This window comes from Lepidochelys kempii, chromosome 8, assembly GCF_965140285.1.
Source record: "Lepidochelys kempii isolate rLepKem1 chromosome 8, rLepKem1.hap1, whole genome shotgun sequence".
NCBI lineage: Eukaryota > Metazoa > Chordata > Testudines > Cheloniidae > Lepidochelys > Lepidochelys kempii.
The window spans coordinates 98776480-98797387 of record NC_136387.1 but is presented as its reverse complement, the minus strand read 5'-3'; the positions used below and the strand labels follow the sequence as shown (position 1 = coordinate 98797387).

At 42.6% G+C, this 20908-nt stretch overlaps 1 long non-coding RNA gene across 1 annotated transcript in view; it reads left to right on the top strand.

Annotated features, from left to right (window-relative positions):
- LOC140916603 (uncharacterized) overlaps window positions 1–19073 on the top strand; it is a 62526-nt gene extending 43453 nt beyond the window's left edge. Inside the window, exon 3 of the long non-coding RNA XR_012160560.2 lies at window positions 17422–19073. This is a non-coding gene — a long non-coding RNA (uncharacterized LOC140916603). The remainder of the gene's footprint in view (window positions 1–17421) is intronic.
- Window positions 19074–20908: the final 1835 nt, after the last annotated feature.

Below are 20908 nucleotides of genomic sequence, written 5' to 3'. Positions count from 1 at the left end.
ATTTTTACAAGCTAGTCTATCTTTTGAGTCTCAACTTGGACCAGAGAGATTTTTCCATGCCAAGATAAAATTGTATTCTTTCATTAAGGTCAAACCATATATGTCATAAGGAGAAAACTAGAGACAGAGGGAGAAAACACATTTTGGTGCATGATTAATTTGCTATATGCTACACTAGCTGTGTTCTGTAGATTTTTTTCCGCAAATTAGCCAATGATAAAAAGCCACATTATTAATTATTTAATTGATTCTGATAGTGTCCGTGATGTTCCTACCCTAAAGAGCTTATATTCTAAAAAAGTCCAGATATAGCCTGAGAGATAGGGGCAAGAGATGAGGGAACTTTAAACTCAGGCCCCAGTCCTGCAAAGATTTAAACACGGACTTACCTTTACATATTGTGAGCAGGCCTGTTGGGTCTGATGCTGCTCCCACTCAAGTCAGTGGGACTTTTTTCTTTCATTTGAGCAGGAACCAGATATGGCCCATTGACTTCAATGTAACCATACATAGTGCTTAATGTTCAGTATGTGTTAATGTTAAGTTTTTGCAGAACTGGGCATAATAAAGTGTTCAGATGGTTATTGGCTATATGCTAATGGTACAAAGTTTTGATAATAATGGATAAGATCGTCACCCCTGCTCTGGCCCCTTAATGGCAGGTGGCATAAAGGAACTCAATGGGTATGTCTACACTGAAGGGAGGGGAACATGGCAGCAAATCTCAGAGTCCAGTCTACAGATTCAGGCTTATGCTACGATGCTAGAAATAACTGTGTAGACATTCCACCTTGGACTGCAGCTCAGGCTCTGAAGCCCAGGGGTGGGTTTCACAGCCCAAGCTCCAGCCTGAGCCACAATGGGTACAAAGCTATTTTTAACCCCATAGCATGAGTCCTGTTAGCCTGAGTCTGTAGACCTGAGATCTGAGATTACTGCCACAATTTTTTTTTCAGTGTAAACATACCCTTAAGCCCAAGATTTGGCTGTCGAAGGATTCCCCCAGCACTGGAACTGAGGAACACAGCCATCAATCTGCCTGTCTGAGGACCCCTTTGCAAGCCCCAGCGAGCGTGTTGAGGGCAGGCTGGAATGCTGCTGTACATAGGCAGCTAGGAACAGATGGTCATAGGGTAGACATTTCCCCAGAGCTGCCTGTGTTAGGTTGGGGCCATGAAGGCACCCATAGCTGGGAAGGAACAAAGGTAGCTTCAAGCCACGATCCATCTCCTTAACGCTAGGTTCTGAGTTCTGTGCTGTGCCTCAAAGGATGTCTACCATGTGTTTTTTTTTTAATACACACAAAGATATATAGATAATCCCAAATTACCCTACCAAGCTATATTATGATTTAAAATATCAAGATACTTCCAACAAGTTCTGACACTGGATGGCAAAAAGGAACAAACAAAGATGTCTAGCTTTAGCTTTTATTCTAAGATGTGTTTTATAAGAGTGTAAACAAAATCAATATCCTTCTCATAACTCTTGCTTACTCTCTTTATAGGCATGAGGGCTGACGTCCATGTGAAAATATCAAAATGAAAACACTCTGCTCTCTCAGAGATTTTGGTCACGCGGGCATAATATTGTACAAACAACACTAATGTAAATAAATGCCCTGAGAATTTGAAAATTCACTGAAGATGGGACTGTTCGGGTGCAGGCTCTGAACCCTTTGCTCTGACTTGTAACTAGTTACTTGTCAAATACCCCCACTGACTTCTTGCGTGAGTCACTGTTCTCTGGTACGAATACAGGGCTCATAATCTAGCTTTTAGCTATTTCCCCCAATACATTTACATTTAAAATGAATGATATATTTTTGTTAACGTCATTTACTAACTGGTGGATTGCAACAGAAAAGAGAAAGACCCATCCCACTGTAATTGGTCAGTATGAGCCTGCTCTGGCTCACATGCATCACAACTGTAATATTTAGTGATTCTTAACATTTTGCTCGGCCATGAATGCACAACAGCTGCAGCTCTAGCACTCCAGCGCCGTACGTAGACACTTCCTAGATAGATGGGAGGGGGTTTTCCGTCGATGTAGGGAACCCACCTTCCTGAGAGGTGGTGGCTAGGGCAATGGAAGTATCTTTCAGTTGACTTAGCCACGTCAATACTGGAGGTTAGGTTGAACAGTGTTCAGGGCATGAATTTTTTCACAGCACTGAGCACCGTAGCTAGATTGACCTAAGTTTTAGGTGCAGACCAGGTCTCGGTGTAACTCACCTGAAATCTACAGGTACCTCCGAAGAGTTGAATCTTCATCCTGGAGAACCCTCATGATTTGGATTATTCTTTTATTTCACTGAGTGTGACACAGGGCATATGCCAACATAAAACTTGAATTGTGATGTGCAGAAAACAAAATGTAAACCTGCCGCAAGTTCAATTATAAAATGTGTTCTCGAAAGCTGTATTTTTATGTCATCCAGGTTTTTTTTAAATGACCATTACCAAATTGACTAGGAGAGTTGGAATCGCTTTAAATGAACTAATTGATATTAAATTTTTTTTAAGGAATTGTTTCATTTTGTAACTGGGGTACTGAAAAGCCAAATGCTAGGTATTAGTTAACAATACAAAATTAAATGCAAGCAATCTATCTGATGTATAAGAAGAATTTCAGGAAAAAACGTACACCGATCTTTTTAATGGCCAACTGCATTTCATCAGTTATGTTATATTATGCACATCTGAAAGGAAAAGATAGTACGAGCATAAAAATTGTGTAGGAAATTGTTGATAACAGAGGTAGCACAAAGAAGAGAATAAAACTAATACTGGTTCCAGTATCCTGGAGGCAAAATCTAAAACACAGTGTCATCAATATCCATGACATCTGTGAAAAGAGTCATCATAATGTTAAAAAATATATATTTAATTTTCCCCACTATGGTAAGCCCTAGGAACTTGCTCCTCTGCTGCTCACTGTAACCTTGTCAGTGGGTGAAGTGAAATTCACTCCTCTTCATGCCAAGGCTTATGCACCACTTTAGTTCCACTTTATACGACACACACCAAGAAAGTGTAGGCTTATCTGCTAAACATAAAGGGTGCTTTAGAGCATAGAAATGTAACATTTGCTGATTCAGATCTTGGAAACATGGTTGGAATTTAAGGGACGTGCATGGAAGATGGAATCCTTACAGTTACTGTAACCTTGAATTTTGTTTCCCATCAGGATTTTAATTTTTAATTTCAGGAAGCATTATGCAGAAAATTGAGGCTGTGGGCCAGATTCCCCACTCCCTTACACCTCAGGCAGTCATCAGCACCTTTGCAAATTTAGTGTAAAATAATATCAAATGGAATTCCCCAGTCGCAGCCGGGTAGGGTTCTACACCCACTTTACACAGATGCAAATGGCTACATGAAGTGCAGCACAGTGGAGAATCAATCCCTCTGTATTTAAAACAATCAGATAGAGTGGTGAGGCACAACTCTTTCACCTACAGAGCCCAAGAATCATATTAGGGTTAGGCTACAAGTGAAATAAGATTGGTAAGCTCAGTTTAGATTCTCATGGACTTTTGTCCATATTTCAGAGCAATCACATAGCTGGAAGGTGCTGCTTAATACAAGGCTGGAATAAGAGAGTGCTTACCAATCAGGATGGAACCACATGGATGTAGGCATGTGGGAAAGCTCCATAGCACATAGCTGTTATTAGCTGCTTGTTTTCATGGATATTAAATATACCCAAATTTTAAGGCAAAAACATACTGAAACAAGTCCTGGTCATGGAAAGCATAATTATGTATATCAGTCAGGAAATGCTCTCATCCTGAGTTTTAATGCCTATTAAATATTATTAGCACAAAGTGAAGTATTTCCCGAGTATTTAAATCTAAAAAGATTCTGTATGTGACTTGAACTTCATCTATGTGTAAACTATTTAGTGGAAGAATAACTTATCAGCAAATTAATCTGATATAAATAGAATGGTCTGATGTGTTTTGTTTTAGCTGTCAGCGAATTCAGCACTCATAAAGTTGATCATCAGTATTATTTTATTCAATCAAATAAGGCCCCATATACTGTATAACATTACAGAATATAACAAGAACTGTTATAATTTGGGCTGAATCCGTTATCTTTGCTACCTTGTGAATACAGTATGAAAGAGTTACTGAAAATGCTGATATACTTAGAATGACCTTCTTTGGTTCAGTATGTTACAGGCATAGGGTTTTTTTGTTTTGTTAGTAGGGAGGAGAAAATTACATTGGACTAAAATGAATACTAATGAAACTCCTTCGTTAGTTTTCTTTGTGACAAGAATAAAAAAATGAAACTATGTTCCCCTAGAATCTCAAGCAATTTTTGCCCTTTCTTCTTATAAAAAGATTACTGACAGTAGAGAAGGAGAGCAAAGTAATTTCATAAAATATCTTCATTTTTAAGAATGCTTTTGTTGCAAAAATGTTGGTATGCAATTTCTTCAATCTACTTTTTAAGGCTGTAAAGAAAAAGTACCTATTTGTTCTGCACTGCAACAATGCCAGCTGCATTCAATCAACTAAAAAGCTGCAAGCCATAAACCTTCCTCCACAGCTAGAGAAGAAAAAAAGGCAGGGCCATAAAAATTCATCAGGATAATGTAGAGATGAGGCGCGTTTGAATCACCATCCCTGCAATCAACCAATCACTCATCCTGTGGCATTTACAGCACATCTCATTCCCCTGTTCCTTAAGGACAATTGATTTTCCTGATTCCATTAGCATAACGGCGAGGAAAATGACTGCAGTGCAATATTTCTGGAAAGTTCCAACAAGTATGCTGTGTGCTGGAGTGTGACCATAATAATAAGCTACCTAGCTAGCAACTGCGTGTGCTTCTGTTGCTGCGGCTATGGTATCACATCAGAGTGAAAAGGACACAGACAAAGCAATTTTGGGTTCAAGCACAGAAAAAAATGTTTTTGCAGAATATAAAACAAGAACTCATTTAAGTAAATAAACATAATTTCAAGGAGGGCCGATCAGTAGGCAACATCTAGGCGCCCTTGAGCATTATTGTGTTATGGTTAATAATTCCATTTTCTGAATCATTAGCAATACGTCTTCATTCCTCAATGGCTTTTTTTCCTCTTGCTTTTGCTCAGGTTTAAAAAAGAAGAAAATGAAACTTTAATACCACAGACTCCTTATAAATATACAGGAAGAATGCATCAGTGGATTCCCCAAAGAATATATAATCATTCACAGCATTACATAGTCATCAGCCCTAAGCAGGGGTCTACACATTTTTCAGTTTTTCTCTTTGACTTCGACAATAATGTCCACTCTGGCTTAAATTATTAAAGATGATGAAACTTTATTGGTGAACATGCACTGCCTAACTTTAAAACTGTACATGATTATCTTCCCTTGTAAACATATTTTAAAGATATGTTACGCTTTTTTGAAGCGTAATTCAGAGACTACTGTCTCTCAAACAACATAAAATACTTTTCATCTTGTGAAGAATCCTTTAGACTTCTAAGGTCCTATCTGTTGTACATTTTTAAGTCCCTTTATCTTTTCAAACCAAGTGGGTTATGCATGTTAAATTCAAACCCTAAATTGAATTCAAAGCTGATAAAAGGCTGCCCAAAGAACTAAGGAAAGGCTTCCTCTTACAAGTAGTAAAAATCAATAATTTTAACCCCTTTATTGACATGATTTTTGCCATGCATATCGTTCCTAGAAATACTACTTCATTACTACTCATGACTATGGGCAGGATGGGATAGGGAAGAAACTGTCACCCGTTTCCAGTGCAGCCTCTGACATGGCTATGAGCTTGTTTAATTTTAAACACAACGCAACTACTCACATGCATGAAGTTATTCATGTGCTTGATGGTGAAAGTTTTAAAAATGCCTTTGTTGACCTAACTCTGCTCCATTAGTCAATTGACCTCAGTGGGAACAAGGTTACATATGATGTTAAAGTCTGCTCCCACTGAAGCCAGCTGACCTCAGTGGAAGCTGGGTAAAGTGGAGAGTGAGCGCGCTGATAATCCTACCTGAAGCAGGATCAGGACCTATACACTGGCTTCTTAGCAGCACAACGTGACCTTACAGTGGGCAGGGATAGCTAGCAGGGATTTTCCCCTGTGCAGGGGAACTCTCCACTAACATGAAGCTGACGAGGCAGCTTTGTAACCTCCTGCACCAGCCACCTCTCCCAACTCCAGGGCGGGGGCAGGACATGGAGGGGTTGTGGCGCAGCTCAATTCTCCACTGGCCTAAAAGCCTCACAGCAGAGACCTAAGTTAGAGCTCCTGTTGTACTGGGTGAAATCTAGCACCATTGGCTCCATGCAGCCCCTACTCTCAGTGCATCTGAGCAGAGCTGGGGTGGGATGGAAACGCTCCCTCTGTATTTCTAAGCACTGGACTCAATGATTCTGATTTGAGATAACATTCACAGGAAGTGTTTCTGTTACCTGATTAACAGGGTAAAGGAAGAAAATGTGGTTTAGTGTATGTTTGAAACAATTGGCTTTAAAGAAATGCTCTATTATTAACTCTCTGTGTTTGTATCTTTTAAATCTAATAATCCCTTGCTACACTGGCCATCTAGCTATGTTGCCTAATAACAAATATTCATAATTAAAAATTAGCACTTGATGGAGCTTTGCATCTTCAACGCACTGTACAAACAATAATTGACCCTTTCAATATTTCCATGGGGGACAGTAGGTAAATACAATCACTCTCGTTTTATGAATGAACATAATGAGACAGAGAGGAATAGATCCAGATTCTTGTATGCACTTTCAAATTCCAGGGAGTTCTCTCATTGTCTGGCACAGAGGAGACAGAAAATCAAGGTCTCTGAAGCTCTTTGTTCCTGCCTACACCACAACGTAACACTCAGCACCTCTGAAAATCAGGCCATTTGTTTAGATGCCTAAATGTGGACTGAGGGGCTTGACTTTTGCCACCCAAGTATGAAACTTTGTCCCCAGTTCTTGTGTTTAATTTCTTTAGTTTTCCTTCTACCTGGTGTTTATACTGCACTTTTAATCCAGCAGGAACCCCAAATCACTACAAACCTTACACAGGAATCATGTGTAAATCCCTCCCCTTATGAGGGCCTCTGAACCGTGCCAGGGGTGTTTTGATTAGGGCTCTATGTACTTAGTATTGACTCCACAGGACTACAACAACTTCCAATCAAATCATAGAGACTACACTGTAAGGACTCCATATCCCATGATGCAATGTTTGGTGCCCTGACACTTTGGCCTTGGCTTAGTGATCCTGTACCTGGGCAGAAGTGGCAAGTCAGGAAATCCTACAAGGACTGCACTGGTAGACTGAAAGGTGGGGCACTGGCTAAGGAAAGTTGGAGGAGAGAGTAGGCTGAGCCAGCTGTGCAACCTTACCAGGGTTAGTTGTCCTTCAGGCTAGAAACTAGTAGCAGTTGACTATGTTTAGATCTAGAGATTTGGGAGATGCTGCTATCAGCCCCATTTCTGCTGAGACCATGTGACTGGTATTAAAGCCACATCGCGCCTGCACCTTTACTCCTTCTCAGCAGCCAGCCACTGAAAGCTGCAGCCAGAAAGCACTGATTATACTACAAAATCCTGATCCAGGCACACAGGAAATTGTGGGACGTGTGAATACCCCATCGACTATCCTTGGTGTCTGGGGAGACCCTGTTGGTCCCCTTGGTGGTCTGGTGTGAAAGTCCTTGTGCTAGGAGCAGTCCCTCATCACAGACTAGCTAAGGCAAAGACTAGGGAGCTTCTAAGAAACACAACTGCTCTTGTAGAGTTGGTGGCTGTTGTTTTATAACTAGGATTACTACCAGCTACTGATGTGTCAATTTTAACCTGCTCTGTAGCAAAGTGTTTCACTTCTATTATCGGGATGACCTTTGCTAATTCAGAACTACCTAGTGTTGCCCTTGAATTCCTGTTCATCCAGGGGGCCGTGGCAAGGGTTTTCAAACAATGGGGGAGTGTGTGCTATGGGAAGGGTTTGGGTTGCGCAATATTAATGGTGAATGTTCTGGTGTAAATTTAAGGGCGTTTTTTTGTTTCCTGTTTAACATATGTAGGGAATAGTGGTTAAGTTTACCTTAATATTTATAAGTCGCCACCATGAGCTGAACTGTTGCAATGCCACCTTTTAACTTTTCACAGTCATTACAGTCAGTATTCTATTTTAGTCTATTGAATTGTCATTGTATTTTGCTATATTACATCAAGTAAAACTGTTCCTGGTGTCAGCGTGCGTGTTTAATACTTTCCTTAGAACAATAAGTATCATTTGCTAGGCCTCTTGCATAATTTAGGATGGAGTTGTTTCTGGAAGCTAACAGGATACCCTAACAGAGGTACTTCAGTGCATATCGAGGTACAGGGACCGCCAACTGTGTCATTCTTCCTATGAGCAGAGAGCTATTGTAGATGGGTGGGTAGAAGATTCCCACCTATCCAGCACCACCACTGGGCCCTCCCCAGGACCTCCATTATCCTCAACATTAGGCATCCAGGCAAGAGGTGAGCACGTGCCTATTCCTGGATGATCAGTGAGGGAAGAGAGGTTTGCACATGTAACCTTGCACACACAGGCAGCAGCATGGTCCTATGAACTGGACATGGGGCCCTGTGCCAAGGACTCCTGAATTCAAATTGCTGACTTGATGTACAGTCTTGGGAAAATCACTTGACCTCTCTTTGTCTCAGTTTTCTCATCTATAAAATGGGGATAATACTATTTAGCTATATTTCGGACTGTCGTCAGTTATTAGTTAATGTCTGTGCAGCACCCCGTGACAGCCTGGTCTGTCTCTTTAAGAGATTGGGGGTGTTTCTAGCCACTTGGTTTCTGTGACCAGCACTTTGAAAATACAAAGCACCATCTTACTGCTAAGTACATATTTATTATCACTGAAATGCAGCCACTGCAGAGTAGAATGTGGCAGGCTGTTTAACAGTGCACAGAAATGCTGTGCAATTCCTTGGTAAAGAAAGAAAAGAGAAATGTCGGGGCTCAATTCTCCACTGGCTTGCACCTTGCAGAGTTATTAACGCTGATGGAAAGTGAGTGTAAAATGATACCCCGTCAGAATTCTCCACTTGGACTGCTGACAGCATTGACCTGCCCAGTTTACACAGTTATATATGACTACACGGGGTCTAGTCCTCGGCTGTGCTGAGATTGCTTTCAGCTACGCTGGCTGTTCAAAGCAACCCTAAAGCTGGCTTACCCCATACAGAAGAATCATCTGATGGAGGGGGATCCTCTGGTGGCATCAAGCTGACATTGCAGTTTGGCTGGACTTCCTTGCTGTGATCCCTAGATGCTATAGCAGCCCCATGGGGCTTGATCCCTAGATTCTAGAGCAGCCCCATGGGGCTAGTGGTAATTAGTGTAATTTAGAGCAGCCTTCATGGATAGGCATGCTGAGGAGCCAGTCATGCACAAGTATGCTAGGGTTCGGGGGATCACAAAGGTGGTTTAAAAGCACCTTTCCAACCCACTCCTGAGTTGTGCTGTGCACTTCTCAGCCAGATCTTAGGATTGGGGCCACAGGTACAAAACCCTGAAGAATCAGGCCCATTGTATCCAATTTAAAAAATCTTGGGGAATTTAAAGATTCAGAATGGAAGTCACCTGAAAGGGAACCAGGACACCCAAGCTAACATCAGTGCATCTTGTGAAAAGTGTTAGGTGGGATTTTTAATGACTACTATTTTCTCAGGAACTCAGCTTTAGATCTCATTAGAAAAACAGCCTGTCCAGCAGCACAGTGCCTGGCGGAGGCATTGGCTCTTCTGGGCTTGTCTACACTACAAATGCTTTGGCAGCAGAGCCCCTGGTGTAGAGCTAGCATAAGTTGACAGAAGGAGTTTTTCTGTCGGCATAGATAAACCACCTCCCCAAGCAACATTTGCTAAGCTAACAGACGCGCTTTCCTATCAGCATAGTTGCAGTTACACTGGGGAGGTGCCTACATAACTACGTCAGCTTGGATGTGTGGGTTTTTCTCCCCCACACTCTCTGCTGGCATAGTTATGCTGATAAAACCCCCAATGAATAGCACAACCTATTAAATCACCACCAATCCTTTCTGTACACGCTTAGGCCATGTGAATGTCTACACTATGGAGACCATACCAGCATAGCTACATCGCCATAGCTATATTGGCATAATCCCGTAGCTGAGACACCGACAGAAGGAGTTTGTCTGTTAGTGTGGAGGCACTGCCTCGCCGAGCGATGATAGCTAAGTGGACAGAAGCATTCTTCCATAGACATAGCTGCGCCTTTCTTTGCTATGTCCCTCAGGGGTGTGGAGTTTTTCACACCCTTGACCAACATAGTTATGTTGTCCCAACTTTTAAGGGTAGGCCAAGCCCATGTCTATGCACAAACTGGCTCCGATTTAGTTAAAGCAGTTTGGTTAAATGGGCGCAAACCCCGTGTCGGTGCTCTCATTTTGGTTTAAGGGCAACATCGTTTGGTTTAGCGTAAACCTGGTGCTAATTGACTTAAGCTAAACTGAAAAAAGCCTTATTTAACTGGAAAGATGAATGTCCGCACATCACTGGTTCAACTAAAGTGGTTTAAATTAACACCTTAAATCAAACCGGTGTAACGGTGTGTGTAGACAAGCCCTTAGACTTTGCTTGGATAGCTCTTATTCATATACTGACCAGGTACAGCCCCGCTTAACAGGTGTGATTCACATCCCAGATGCTTCCTTTCAGTATCTTCAGTTTTGCTTCCAGGCATCAAAACCAGAAAGCCTCTGGGTCCACTGAAGTGCCTTGAACTTTGAGCCTTGAAGCACTGCTGCATACAGTGAAATTGAGGTACAGGAACACATGCATGTTTGCATTGTAGAACTCCATAGTATGCTAATACCAAGAACTGGAACGTTGGCACCAGACTCCGTCCCAGTTTGTAGACTAGATTCAGTACTAGGTGCTGTATTTTAACTATTAAAGGACTTTAGGTGCAAAGTAAAAGTTACAGTCTGAATATTCAGACGTGTCTTCTAATGTCCAATGACCAGGTTGAGTCACATTGGGCTGGACTGGAGAATGCTGGCCACAGTCTGAAGCCAGCACTTCCATTCTCCTTACCACCCAGGCTTACAGCTGTGGTGTTATATTTGCTCCCGTTCTTGAGTTCGCCCCTCACATCCAGGCATTTTCCCACTCTAACACCTCAGAGGTGTGGCCTTTCCTCTGGGCCACCGTGGCTAAAGCCCCTCTCCATGCTCCAGGGAAGGTCCATTACTGTAACGTCCTCCTGTGCAGCTTCTCCTTTCTCTCCCCTTCGGTCTGCCCAAATAAAGCATCTTCCTCTTCTCTTCTCCTCCCTCCAGCTCCTTAGACCTCTGCACTTGTGTCCCTTCTGCAGTCAGGCTTCTCCTAGGCCCTTTCAAAGCCCTCCCCCACTTCATGCCTGCTGCATCTCTGGTCTAATACCTTCTGGACTCCCCCCCACCCACTGCCAGCTCTCCATCCACGGTTCTCTTCTAACCACACCCATTAGCCACTCCTGACTCCTTGCTCCTTAGAGTAGTCCCATTGAAGTCAATAAGTAACAGTTGTAGGATTAGGCCCTTTCTCCTGTGCCATCCACTACTGTGAGAACTGCCTCCCCCGGTCCCTTCCAAAGCACTCCTAAAGCTGAGGGCTATGTGTGCTAATGGGCACATGCAACTCTGTTGTCCGCTGTTTGCAGTACAGCCCCTGCTTGTGCATGTAGGGGCAAATTTTGCCTGCCCCTCTTTGGCCATTGGAGGTTCCCCTGGACAGAAGAACCACTGTGGTCCCACTGCACATGTGGGGCAGGATTTTATAAATCTGAACATGGTGACCAAGAGATCCTCCAATCCTTCCCCAAGTGGAGTGTGTGTGAGGACTGGGTACTAGCTACAGTGAGGGAAGTAGCCTCTGCACAGTGGATCCAATGCTACTCTGTGGCCTAGGCAATTCCTTTTTGCTCTAGGGTCCAATCCTCCTGCCCTTCCTTAGGTTACACGCACACTGACTACAGGGAGGAATTGCTTTTAGGGTATATAAGCTGGTCGAGGCTGGGCCATTTTAACTGTAAAGTGCTATGCACATCAGTCATGTACATAATTAATAAATAATGATCCCTCAATGCTATTTCCACCTGGCAGCTTCTGGAGTGTCGAGCCTGGGGTGTGGTATCTGTCATGACATCAGGCACTGACCAATCAGACACCATCAGGCCACTCGGAGCCTGGTGGTAAGATACACACAGATAGCCTGGAGACCACAATGGGCTTGAAGCGGGAAGGGGGTTGTTGTTCAGAAAGCTGCTGGATTTATATACTATCATATAAAAGCCCTTTTAAAAAAAAAACCTCTTACCTTCTCTTAGCTGCCTGCCATAAAAGTACTTGCGGTTGGGGGGAGAATGCTCTTTAAAAGGCTATTAAATGTTATTGTTAAAGGAAGAAGCTGCCCATAATGTGATTCCTTCCCCAGAGCAGTTCTTTCCTCTCCCCTCAACAGTGCCTCAGCTTTCCGTTTGTTTTGCACTACCAGCCTCATGTTGACATTGTGCCTCATGATGAATTGGTGCTTGATGTCATTGACAATGCGAATAGTGCTCCGAAAGGAGACGACTTGGTTTTATAATTGCAGCAGCTACATCTGGCACTGATGGAATAATTTTTAACCCTTTCAGTATATCAGTGTCCTCTCAAAGTAAATATTTTTGTAAGACGCTTGGTTAAATATAAACTCTTCGGTCGATTTTCACAAGTTCATAGATTCCAAGGCCAGAAGGGACCCTTGTGATCATCTAGTCTGAACTCCTGTATAGCACAGGCCAGAGAACTTCCCCCAAATAATGCCTAGAGAACATTAGCCAATCTTGATTTTATAATTGTCAGTGGTGGAGAATTCATTATGACGGTTGGAAAATTGTTCCAATGGTTAATTATGCTCACCATTAAAAATGTACATCTTATTTCCAGTCTGAATTTGTCTAGCTTCAACTTCCAGCCTTTGGATTGTGTTGATACGTTTCTCTGGTAGATGGAAGAGCCCCCAGTTAAATAGTTGTTCCCCATGTAGATATCTGTAGACGGTAATTAAATCATGGTTGCCTGCTGATTGCTGCATATCTGAGTGCAATGACTGGGTTGACTACAGACAAGGCCTGACTTTGTGGGCATCGAAGTTTGAAAAGCCAAGATTTACCTAGTCACATCCCAAGGGCGTGAGCATTAGAAATAGGTACAAATCAAGCTAGTGAAGATCCAAACTTCATGGTTAGCCTTTGTCTCTCCAGTGGACCAAAACCAACACTTGAATCCGAATTCCCCTGAACTTTGGGAAAGTTTGGCTCTGGATCTGAGCCTTGCAGTCTAGGCCTCTCTTTGCTGAACATGCTACGTACATAAAGTCTGTTCAAATACCAGTACAGCAATGCTACGTTGACTGATAAGTAAGAAAGTTGGGAAACTCAGGGTGCCCCTGGTACATTCATAAATAACAATTGCCAAACACTCAATTTGTACCTGTATAAAAGAGACCCCAAAGTTTTTTACCTGACAACTTCTCAATCCAGTATCTATCCTGCAACAGCTAGTGCCAACCCTAATGCTAATGCAGCAGAGCTGACTTTGTTAAACAGTTTTAAGGAAACCAAAAATTGTAGTAGTGGACAGAGAGTACCCTGAATTCAGGTCTGAGGCTCTGATTCTGTAATAGAAGATCCGTTTGTAGGATCGGGGCCTTGGACAGCAAAGTAAGAAGAAACTTATTTTCAGGTTTTTTTCAAAGACATTCCTTAGTAATGTGTAAGTCTGTACTCATTGTCTGGTTCGTCACTGGCCCAATACCAGAGCCTCGCAATTCGCTGCCGAATGTCAAACCTTTTACCAGGAGAGGGAGGATGTAGTCAGAAAAGCAGCCCGAGTTCCAAATCGCATGTACTAGTGGCTGCCCTGGCTTTTAACTATTATGGTTTTTTATTTAAAAAGTTAAAGTAAATGCAAAAATTTCACTCCCTCCTGCTGTCAATTTACCATTTTTTAATTCAAATTCAAAATGAAAAACTGCTGTAGACTTGCAGGCAACTGTGGGGAAAGGGAGGTTTTTGTGACATTTCTGACAGCCTGTGCAGGGTGCCAGGAGGAGACGAGAGAAACAAGAAAGGACCAAAAAAGCTGGAGTGGGCATGAGGGTCAAAGGGGAACAGATGAAAGAGCAAGGCAGGTGCATTTTGTTCTTGTTATTGTAGGATCCATATAATTTAACAGCACTTTGAACTTGGCTAGATGGGTATCTTGTGATCCTGGTGACACCAATCCACTCAAGTGAGCAAATTCTGGCAGGCATTGTACAGAGGTGCCCACCAGAAAAATAAAAGCCTAACAGGGATGATAGCTGATGGTCCCAATCCCAGCACCCTGGGAAAGCCTCAGAGAGGCTCCTCCATAGGCTTATAATGATGCAAGCTTCAGAGAGGCATTCCAAACAGGTGCCAGGCCCAGAGATCAGGGCATGTCCATCCCTCCCCTGAAATGGCCCCTATGCACACACACAATTATTTGTATTGCATAATGCATGTGCATATAGGCTGAGGCAGGAATTACCTGTGCTGGGGATGACTGCATGTGGACATATGTAATGCCGACAGACCCAGGTCGCTGGCGGGTGGGATCGAACCTGGGACTTCTGGAGCTTAGTGCATGAGCCTCTACTGCATGAGCTAAAAGCCCTACACCTATTAGCTAAGGCTGTAGAGCAGACTCGTTAATCTCTCTCTCTCTCTAAGTGGTCTCCGTGCCACAAGATGGGACAGAACACCACACCCAGGAGGTGTGTGGGTCACAGACAGACATTTAAAAAGTCTCTGCATCAAACCTAAAGAGCTTTGGCATATCTGCTATGAAATATTGTACATTAAAAGAGAGAAATAATGAACTTCCAGAGGTTTCCTTTTAACACCTTTTACCTTTTGCATTTTCTCTGGAAGGCCCAATCAGGATGGTTTATTCCTCTCAGATAATGTTTTAAAATAAAAAATAACAATCCCGTAAATGCTGCCCTGGGTCGACATTACTGAAACCTACAGATGGCAGGCACTCTTGCAGAAAGTGCTTCTTAATCCTTCCAGGAGCTGGAGCAGTGGCAAGCTAGTTGCTTGAGTAAAACAATGGGAGCAGAGGTCCTGTAGGACAAGCAGAAGGCGAATTCCAGGGGAGCAGGGGGAGCAGAACATCAGCAGAAGAGATTCCAGGGTAAGGAAGCAGAACAGCAGCAGAGGAGGATGTCTTATGGGAAAACAGAACAGCAAGAGAGGTGAGGCATAGCAGAGGAGAAGCACAAAGTGGCAGATCCTTGGGGCGAAATCAGCAGATAGTGAAGTCCGTAAAACAGTGCAGCCGTAGAAGAGGTCCATGGGGAGAAGAAGAGCGAGGCAGGTGAATCTGAGGGAAGGATGGATCTGTTAATTATAACACAATAGTAACATAGCAATCTCTATGAAAATCTAGCTACACATCACAAACTGTTTGAACTTCCCTCTGTGGTTAAATAGGTAGATTGTGACTCTCTAGTCTTCCATAGGTTCTCATACTATACCCATCACTGAAGAAGCTCAGTTATAAGAAGTTTATATACTGCAACCACAGCTTACAGCAGGAGCTGCAGCTAGTGCTACGGTTATGGTGGGATAAGTTTTTCATTCGAGCTCCCTATTTTCAGTCACTCATAATTTTCTGAAACCTTCCTCTTTTCGGCTGATATTTTCTAGGCTTGATGTCTACCCAAAGGTCATTGATTTGTTTTTTGAAAGCTTGAGCCAAAACAATCCAGCCTTTTCTAAGCAAAGGGAGTATGGAAAACATATGCACTTTTTCCCTTACAAAAAAAGAAATTCTCCCAAGCTTTTAGTTTGGCTAGCACCAAAATGAGCTGGGGGATGAAAGCTGAAATTTGGCATGAAGACAGGCTTCATTGAGAAGTGCCTTCATGTACTCAGGTGAAAAATGGTTTTGATTTGACTGAGTTGCAAGCCTACTGAGCATGCATAGTACATTTTGTGTGAGTGTTTGTTAAGCTCTTAAAATGGGCTGTTAAAGAAGGCTGCGTTGTGCAATGCCTGGCCAATTTAGCTGGGCAGTGAAGAGAGTACTGATGGCTCCATTATAAAGCAGGTACACAATGAGGCCAGAGTTAAGGTTACTCACGCAGCCTTAATATTTTAATTTTCTCACTTTCGAATGCCTTAATTTTGAGCTCTTATATGTGCAACTTTGATGTTCTCTTGATGTTTTCTGAACACTATGTTCAACAGATAAGTGTATACAGTTTTCTTGGTATATTTGTGTAACCTGTATATGAACTGCATAATAAACATGGCTGTTATACAGACATCAATCTCCAAGCACTTATCAAAGGAGGGCAGTATCATTATCCCCATTTTACAGATGGGGAAACTGAGGCACAAAGAGAGGCGGCAACTTACCCAAGGTCACCCAGAAAACCAGTGGCAGAGCTGGAAATTGAAGGCTCTAAGGCCAGTACCCTTCCTACTAAGCCACACTGCCAACGCATATGTGATAGACCAACACACATGGATTATTATAGGAAATTGCTGTTTCTTTACTTATCCTTACCCCCCTCCACAGAATTGTGTAAGTTAATGAATTCTGAAATATGAGTTTCAAAAAAAACTTTCATTTCAGTAGTATATAGCTTTCCTGCACCCATTAAACTCCTTTGCAACAATAACAAAACAACCAAAGCCTGGATTTCACCACCCCGCCGTTATGAGATGTTTGCGTTCCGGATCCAAATGCACCGATCTCTACAGTAGCGGTTCGTGCACACCCAGTCATGTGCTGTACCTCCTGCTGAAGCCCCAGTATAGAATCCCATAGGTCACAGGCGCTTGGCACATTTCCGATGGGATATAAAGCTTCCCAAACGCATCACCAGTTGTGGAAGCCAAATTTCCAAAAGTGCTGCAGACGAGGCCTCCAATTAGTGCCTCACATTTTGCATGCACAAATATTTACGCCCTCGGATTGCAGGTTTACATTTTGACCCTGCCCCTACAATGAGCTCCATATGCGTGCCAAGATTCTGCCTGCATGAAGCTCATTGCAGGATCAGGGCCTCTGAGCCTAGTTCTGATCTTTGGTCCTTTGTGTCTATGAGCTATAGAATGAGGCAAATGCGATGTTGAAGATGCTCTTTTTCCCTCTAAGCTCTTTGTATAACCCAGTTCTGTGCAATCAATGACATACGTTTTCTGTATTAGGTTCAGCAACAGACACAGAACCTTTTGAATACAGTTCTTTTAATATCCCTATGCTTACATCATTCCAATGCCATCCAACAGAGCGGGCAGCCAACTCGCAACTGGTGTCTGTTGATTTTTTGTTTGTTTGTTTATTTGCAGATCACCAAGAGCATGTGACGAGTGGGTATGTGTGAAAGGAACTGCAGACTGAGCAGCTTAAAATTGGAACGCGTCTGAGTACAAACCAATGTCTCCGTGCTTGAGATCATTGAGGACCAAACCCTGACGCCTAGCTAAAGCCAAGCAAACAGGTTTTGGGTGCAGGGGGGTCTTCACAGGGCCAGGAGAACAGATGCCTTTCTCTCAGGTCATAAACCACCAGCAATGCCATTCTGCAGCCCATAGTGCAGCCCCTTTACTGTCCATCTGCAGGGGCTTTGGCCAACAAATTTGATTAGTCCATGGATCCGCGCTGGTCACTACCCTGCTTCTGCTCCACAAACCTCACGGTGGGCGGTGCAGACAGAGCTGCCGAGAGTTCTGCTGCACAGCACACAGGGAGAAGCAGGGCAGGGACAGCATCTCCACAGCTGTGGGCCCCACACAGCTAAACCCTGACAGTTCTGCTCCCTGCTGGGGGCCCCAAGAGTGGAACGCCTTTGATTTTATTCTTCACTAGAATAACAATGGCCAAAGAAAAAGCATCTCTTGCAAATAAAGCAGAAACATTTAAAATGCCATTTCTTCCTTCAGCAAAGTCTTCTCTGGTTGAATTCCATCTATGACTCCATGCACTTATTGCATTGCTGAACTAATTCCCATTACCTATCCTCATTTATTGCAGAGAACAATTTGTCTTAAACACCTGCATGAGAGCACAGGGAGAAGAAGTTCTGTCACATGGGTGCATCCCATGGATCCCAGGTACATGAGATCATGTACTTACCTTTACAAATTAGCCATACTGGTTCAAAGCACTGGCTCGTCAGGAATGGTATCCTGCTTCTGAAAATGATTCAGAGGAAGGGAAAAGAAAAAACTATACAAAATTCCCATAATGCTCCTGACTAATCTGTTGTTAGTACTTGTATATTTCTTAAGCACTGAACAAAGATAGAAAAAGGGACTGTCCCTGAGAGGAGAGCTATCAGTCTATACTCCATCCATATTATTTATGATACACGTTACAAAGGGGGAAGAGGAATCTTTAGTGTCCATCAGACGGAGGCCAACCAAAGCCATTCAAAATCATGAGTCAGGGCCCCAAATAGTAGGAGGTTGGCTTACAAATCATGTGCTTTAAAAGATAAGATTTTGATTCATTTATTTGCCTTCTGAGGCTTTAAAGTTCTTGTTTTCAAGCTATTCTGTGTGACCGTGAGTACTAGAAACTTACTTTTTTTAAAATGAAAGCTGAGATTCTCACAAAATAACATGACTCTAGGAGCTAGGGCTTTAAAAATAAAACAACACATATTGCAAAACTCACTGTAACAGAGTTGGCAATACTGCAGCTTACCTCCTGTCATAAATATAAAGGGAAGGGTAAACCCCTTTGAAATCCCTCCTGGCCAGGGGAAAGCTCCTCTCACCTGTAAAGGGTTAAGAAGCTAAAGGTAACCTCGCTGGCACCTGACCAAAATGACCAATGAGAAGACAAGATACTTTCAAAAGCTGGGAGGAGGGAGAGAAACAAAGGGTCTGTGTGTCTGTCTATAGTCTGTCTTTGTTGGGGATAGACCAGGAATGGAGTCTTAGAACTTTTAGTAAGTAATCTAGCTAGGTATGTGTTAGATTATGATTTCTTTAAATGGCTGAGAAAAGAATTGTGCTGAATAGAATAACTATTTCTGTCTGTGTATCTTTTTTGTAACTTAAGGTTTTGCCTAGAGGGGTTCTCTATGTTTTTGAATCTAATTACCCTGTAAGATATCTACCATCCTGATTTTACAGGGGAGATTTCTTCATTTCTATTTACTTCTATTTTTATTAAAAGTCTTCTTATAAGAAACTGAATGCTTTTTCATTGTTCTCAGATCCAAGGGTTTGGGTCTTTGGTCACCTATGCAAATTGGTGAGGCTTTTTATCCAACATTTCCCAGGAAAGGGGGGGGTGCAAGTGTTGGGAGGATTGTTCATTGTTCTTAAGATCCAAGGGTCTGGGTCTGTAGTCACCTAGGCAAATTGGTGAGGCTTTTTACCAAACCTTGTCCAGGAAGTGGGGTGCAGGGTTTTGGGAAGTATTTTGGGGGGAAAGACGCGTCCAAACAGCTCTTCCCCAGTAACCAGTATTAGTTTGGTGGTGGTAGCAGCCAGTCCAAGGACAACGGGTGGAATATTTTGTACCTTGGGGAAGTTTTGACCTAAGCTGGTAAAGATAAGCTTAGGAGGTTTTTCATGCAGGTCCCCACATCTGTACCCTAGAGTTCAGAGTGGGGGAGGAACCTTAACACCTCCCAAAATATGAGATTTCATTGTCTGTGTCGTAGCATAAAACTGCAAATGTTGTTACTGGTCATAAAGTTACCTGGCCTCTTTTTAGATCCAACTTTTGGGTCTGTCACCAATGCAGCTTTATGCCAGTGCTGGAGCTACACAAGCATGAAATTGAACTAACACAGTGAAGAATCAGGCACAAGCTATTAAAAGCCGCAACCCAGAATTTTCCTTTTGGTTGTCCTGGATTTAGAAAGAGAACTAATACTTTGTTATTTCCCTAAATTAGGGATGAAGATGGGTTCTCAGAAAGCACTATTGTAGGCAAAGAAAGAGAAGCGAAAACATTACTTTTTGATTTTAGAAGAGTTGGCCAACCCATATTCACCGGTGGTACTGAGTGCCTCTTGCTTAATAAAGGGATGCGGAGTGGTTCCAATTTGTAAGAGTGCCAAGACCTTATCTCTGTTTTGAAAGAAGGCTACAGTCTTGTTCAGACCATGATGACCCACCAGAGATGTACATGTATGGTCCAGACCACCTAGTATCAATTCACTGAGTAGAAAATGCCTCCGTGAGAACATTTTCAGTGCCATCAAACCTTTTATTCACTAATGTTGTACAATTGTGCCCATTTAATCATTAAGTGATTTTTCCATTTGACGTCAACTGAAAATCACCTATGTCCTGCTCCAAACAACAATTAATGCCCATTAGCAGTTTGCGGACGATACCAAGCTGGGAGGGGTTGCAAATGCTTTGGAGGATAGGATTAAAATTCAAAATGATCTGGACAAACTGGAGAAATGGTCTGAAGTAAATAGGATGAAATTCAATAAAGACAAATGCAAAGTACTCCATTTAGGAAGGAACAATCGGTTGAACACATACAAAATGGGAAGTGACTGCGTAGGAAGGAGTACTGCGGAAAGGGATCTGGGGGTCATAGTGGATCACAAGCTAAATAGGAGTCAACAGTGTAACGCTGGTGCAAAAAAAAGCGAACATCCTTCTGGGATGTATTAGCAGGAGTGTTGTAAGCAAGACATGAGAAGTAATTCTTCCACTCTACTCCACTCTGATTAGGCCTCAACTGGAGTATTGTGTCCAGTTTGGGGCACCACATTTCAGGAAAGATGTGGACAAATTGGAGAAAGTCCAGAGAAGAGCAACAAAAATGATTAAAGGTCTAGAAAACATGACCTGTGAG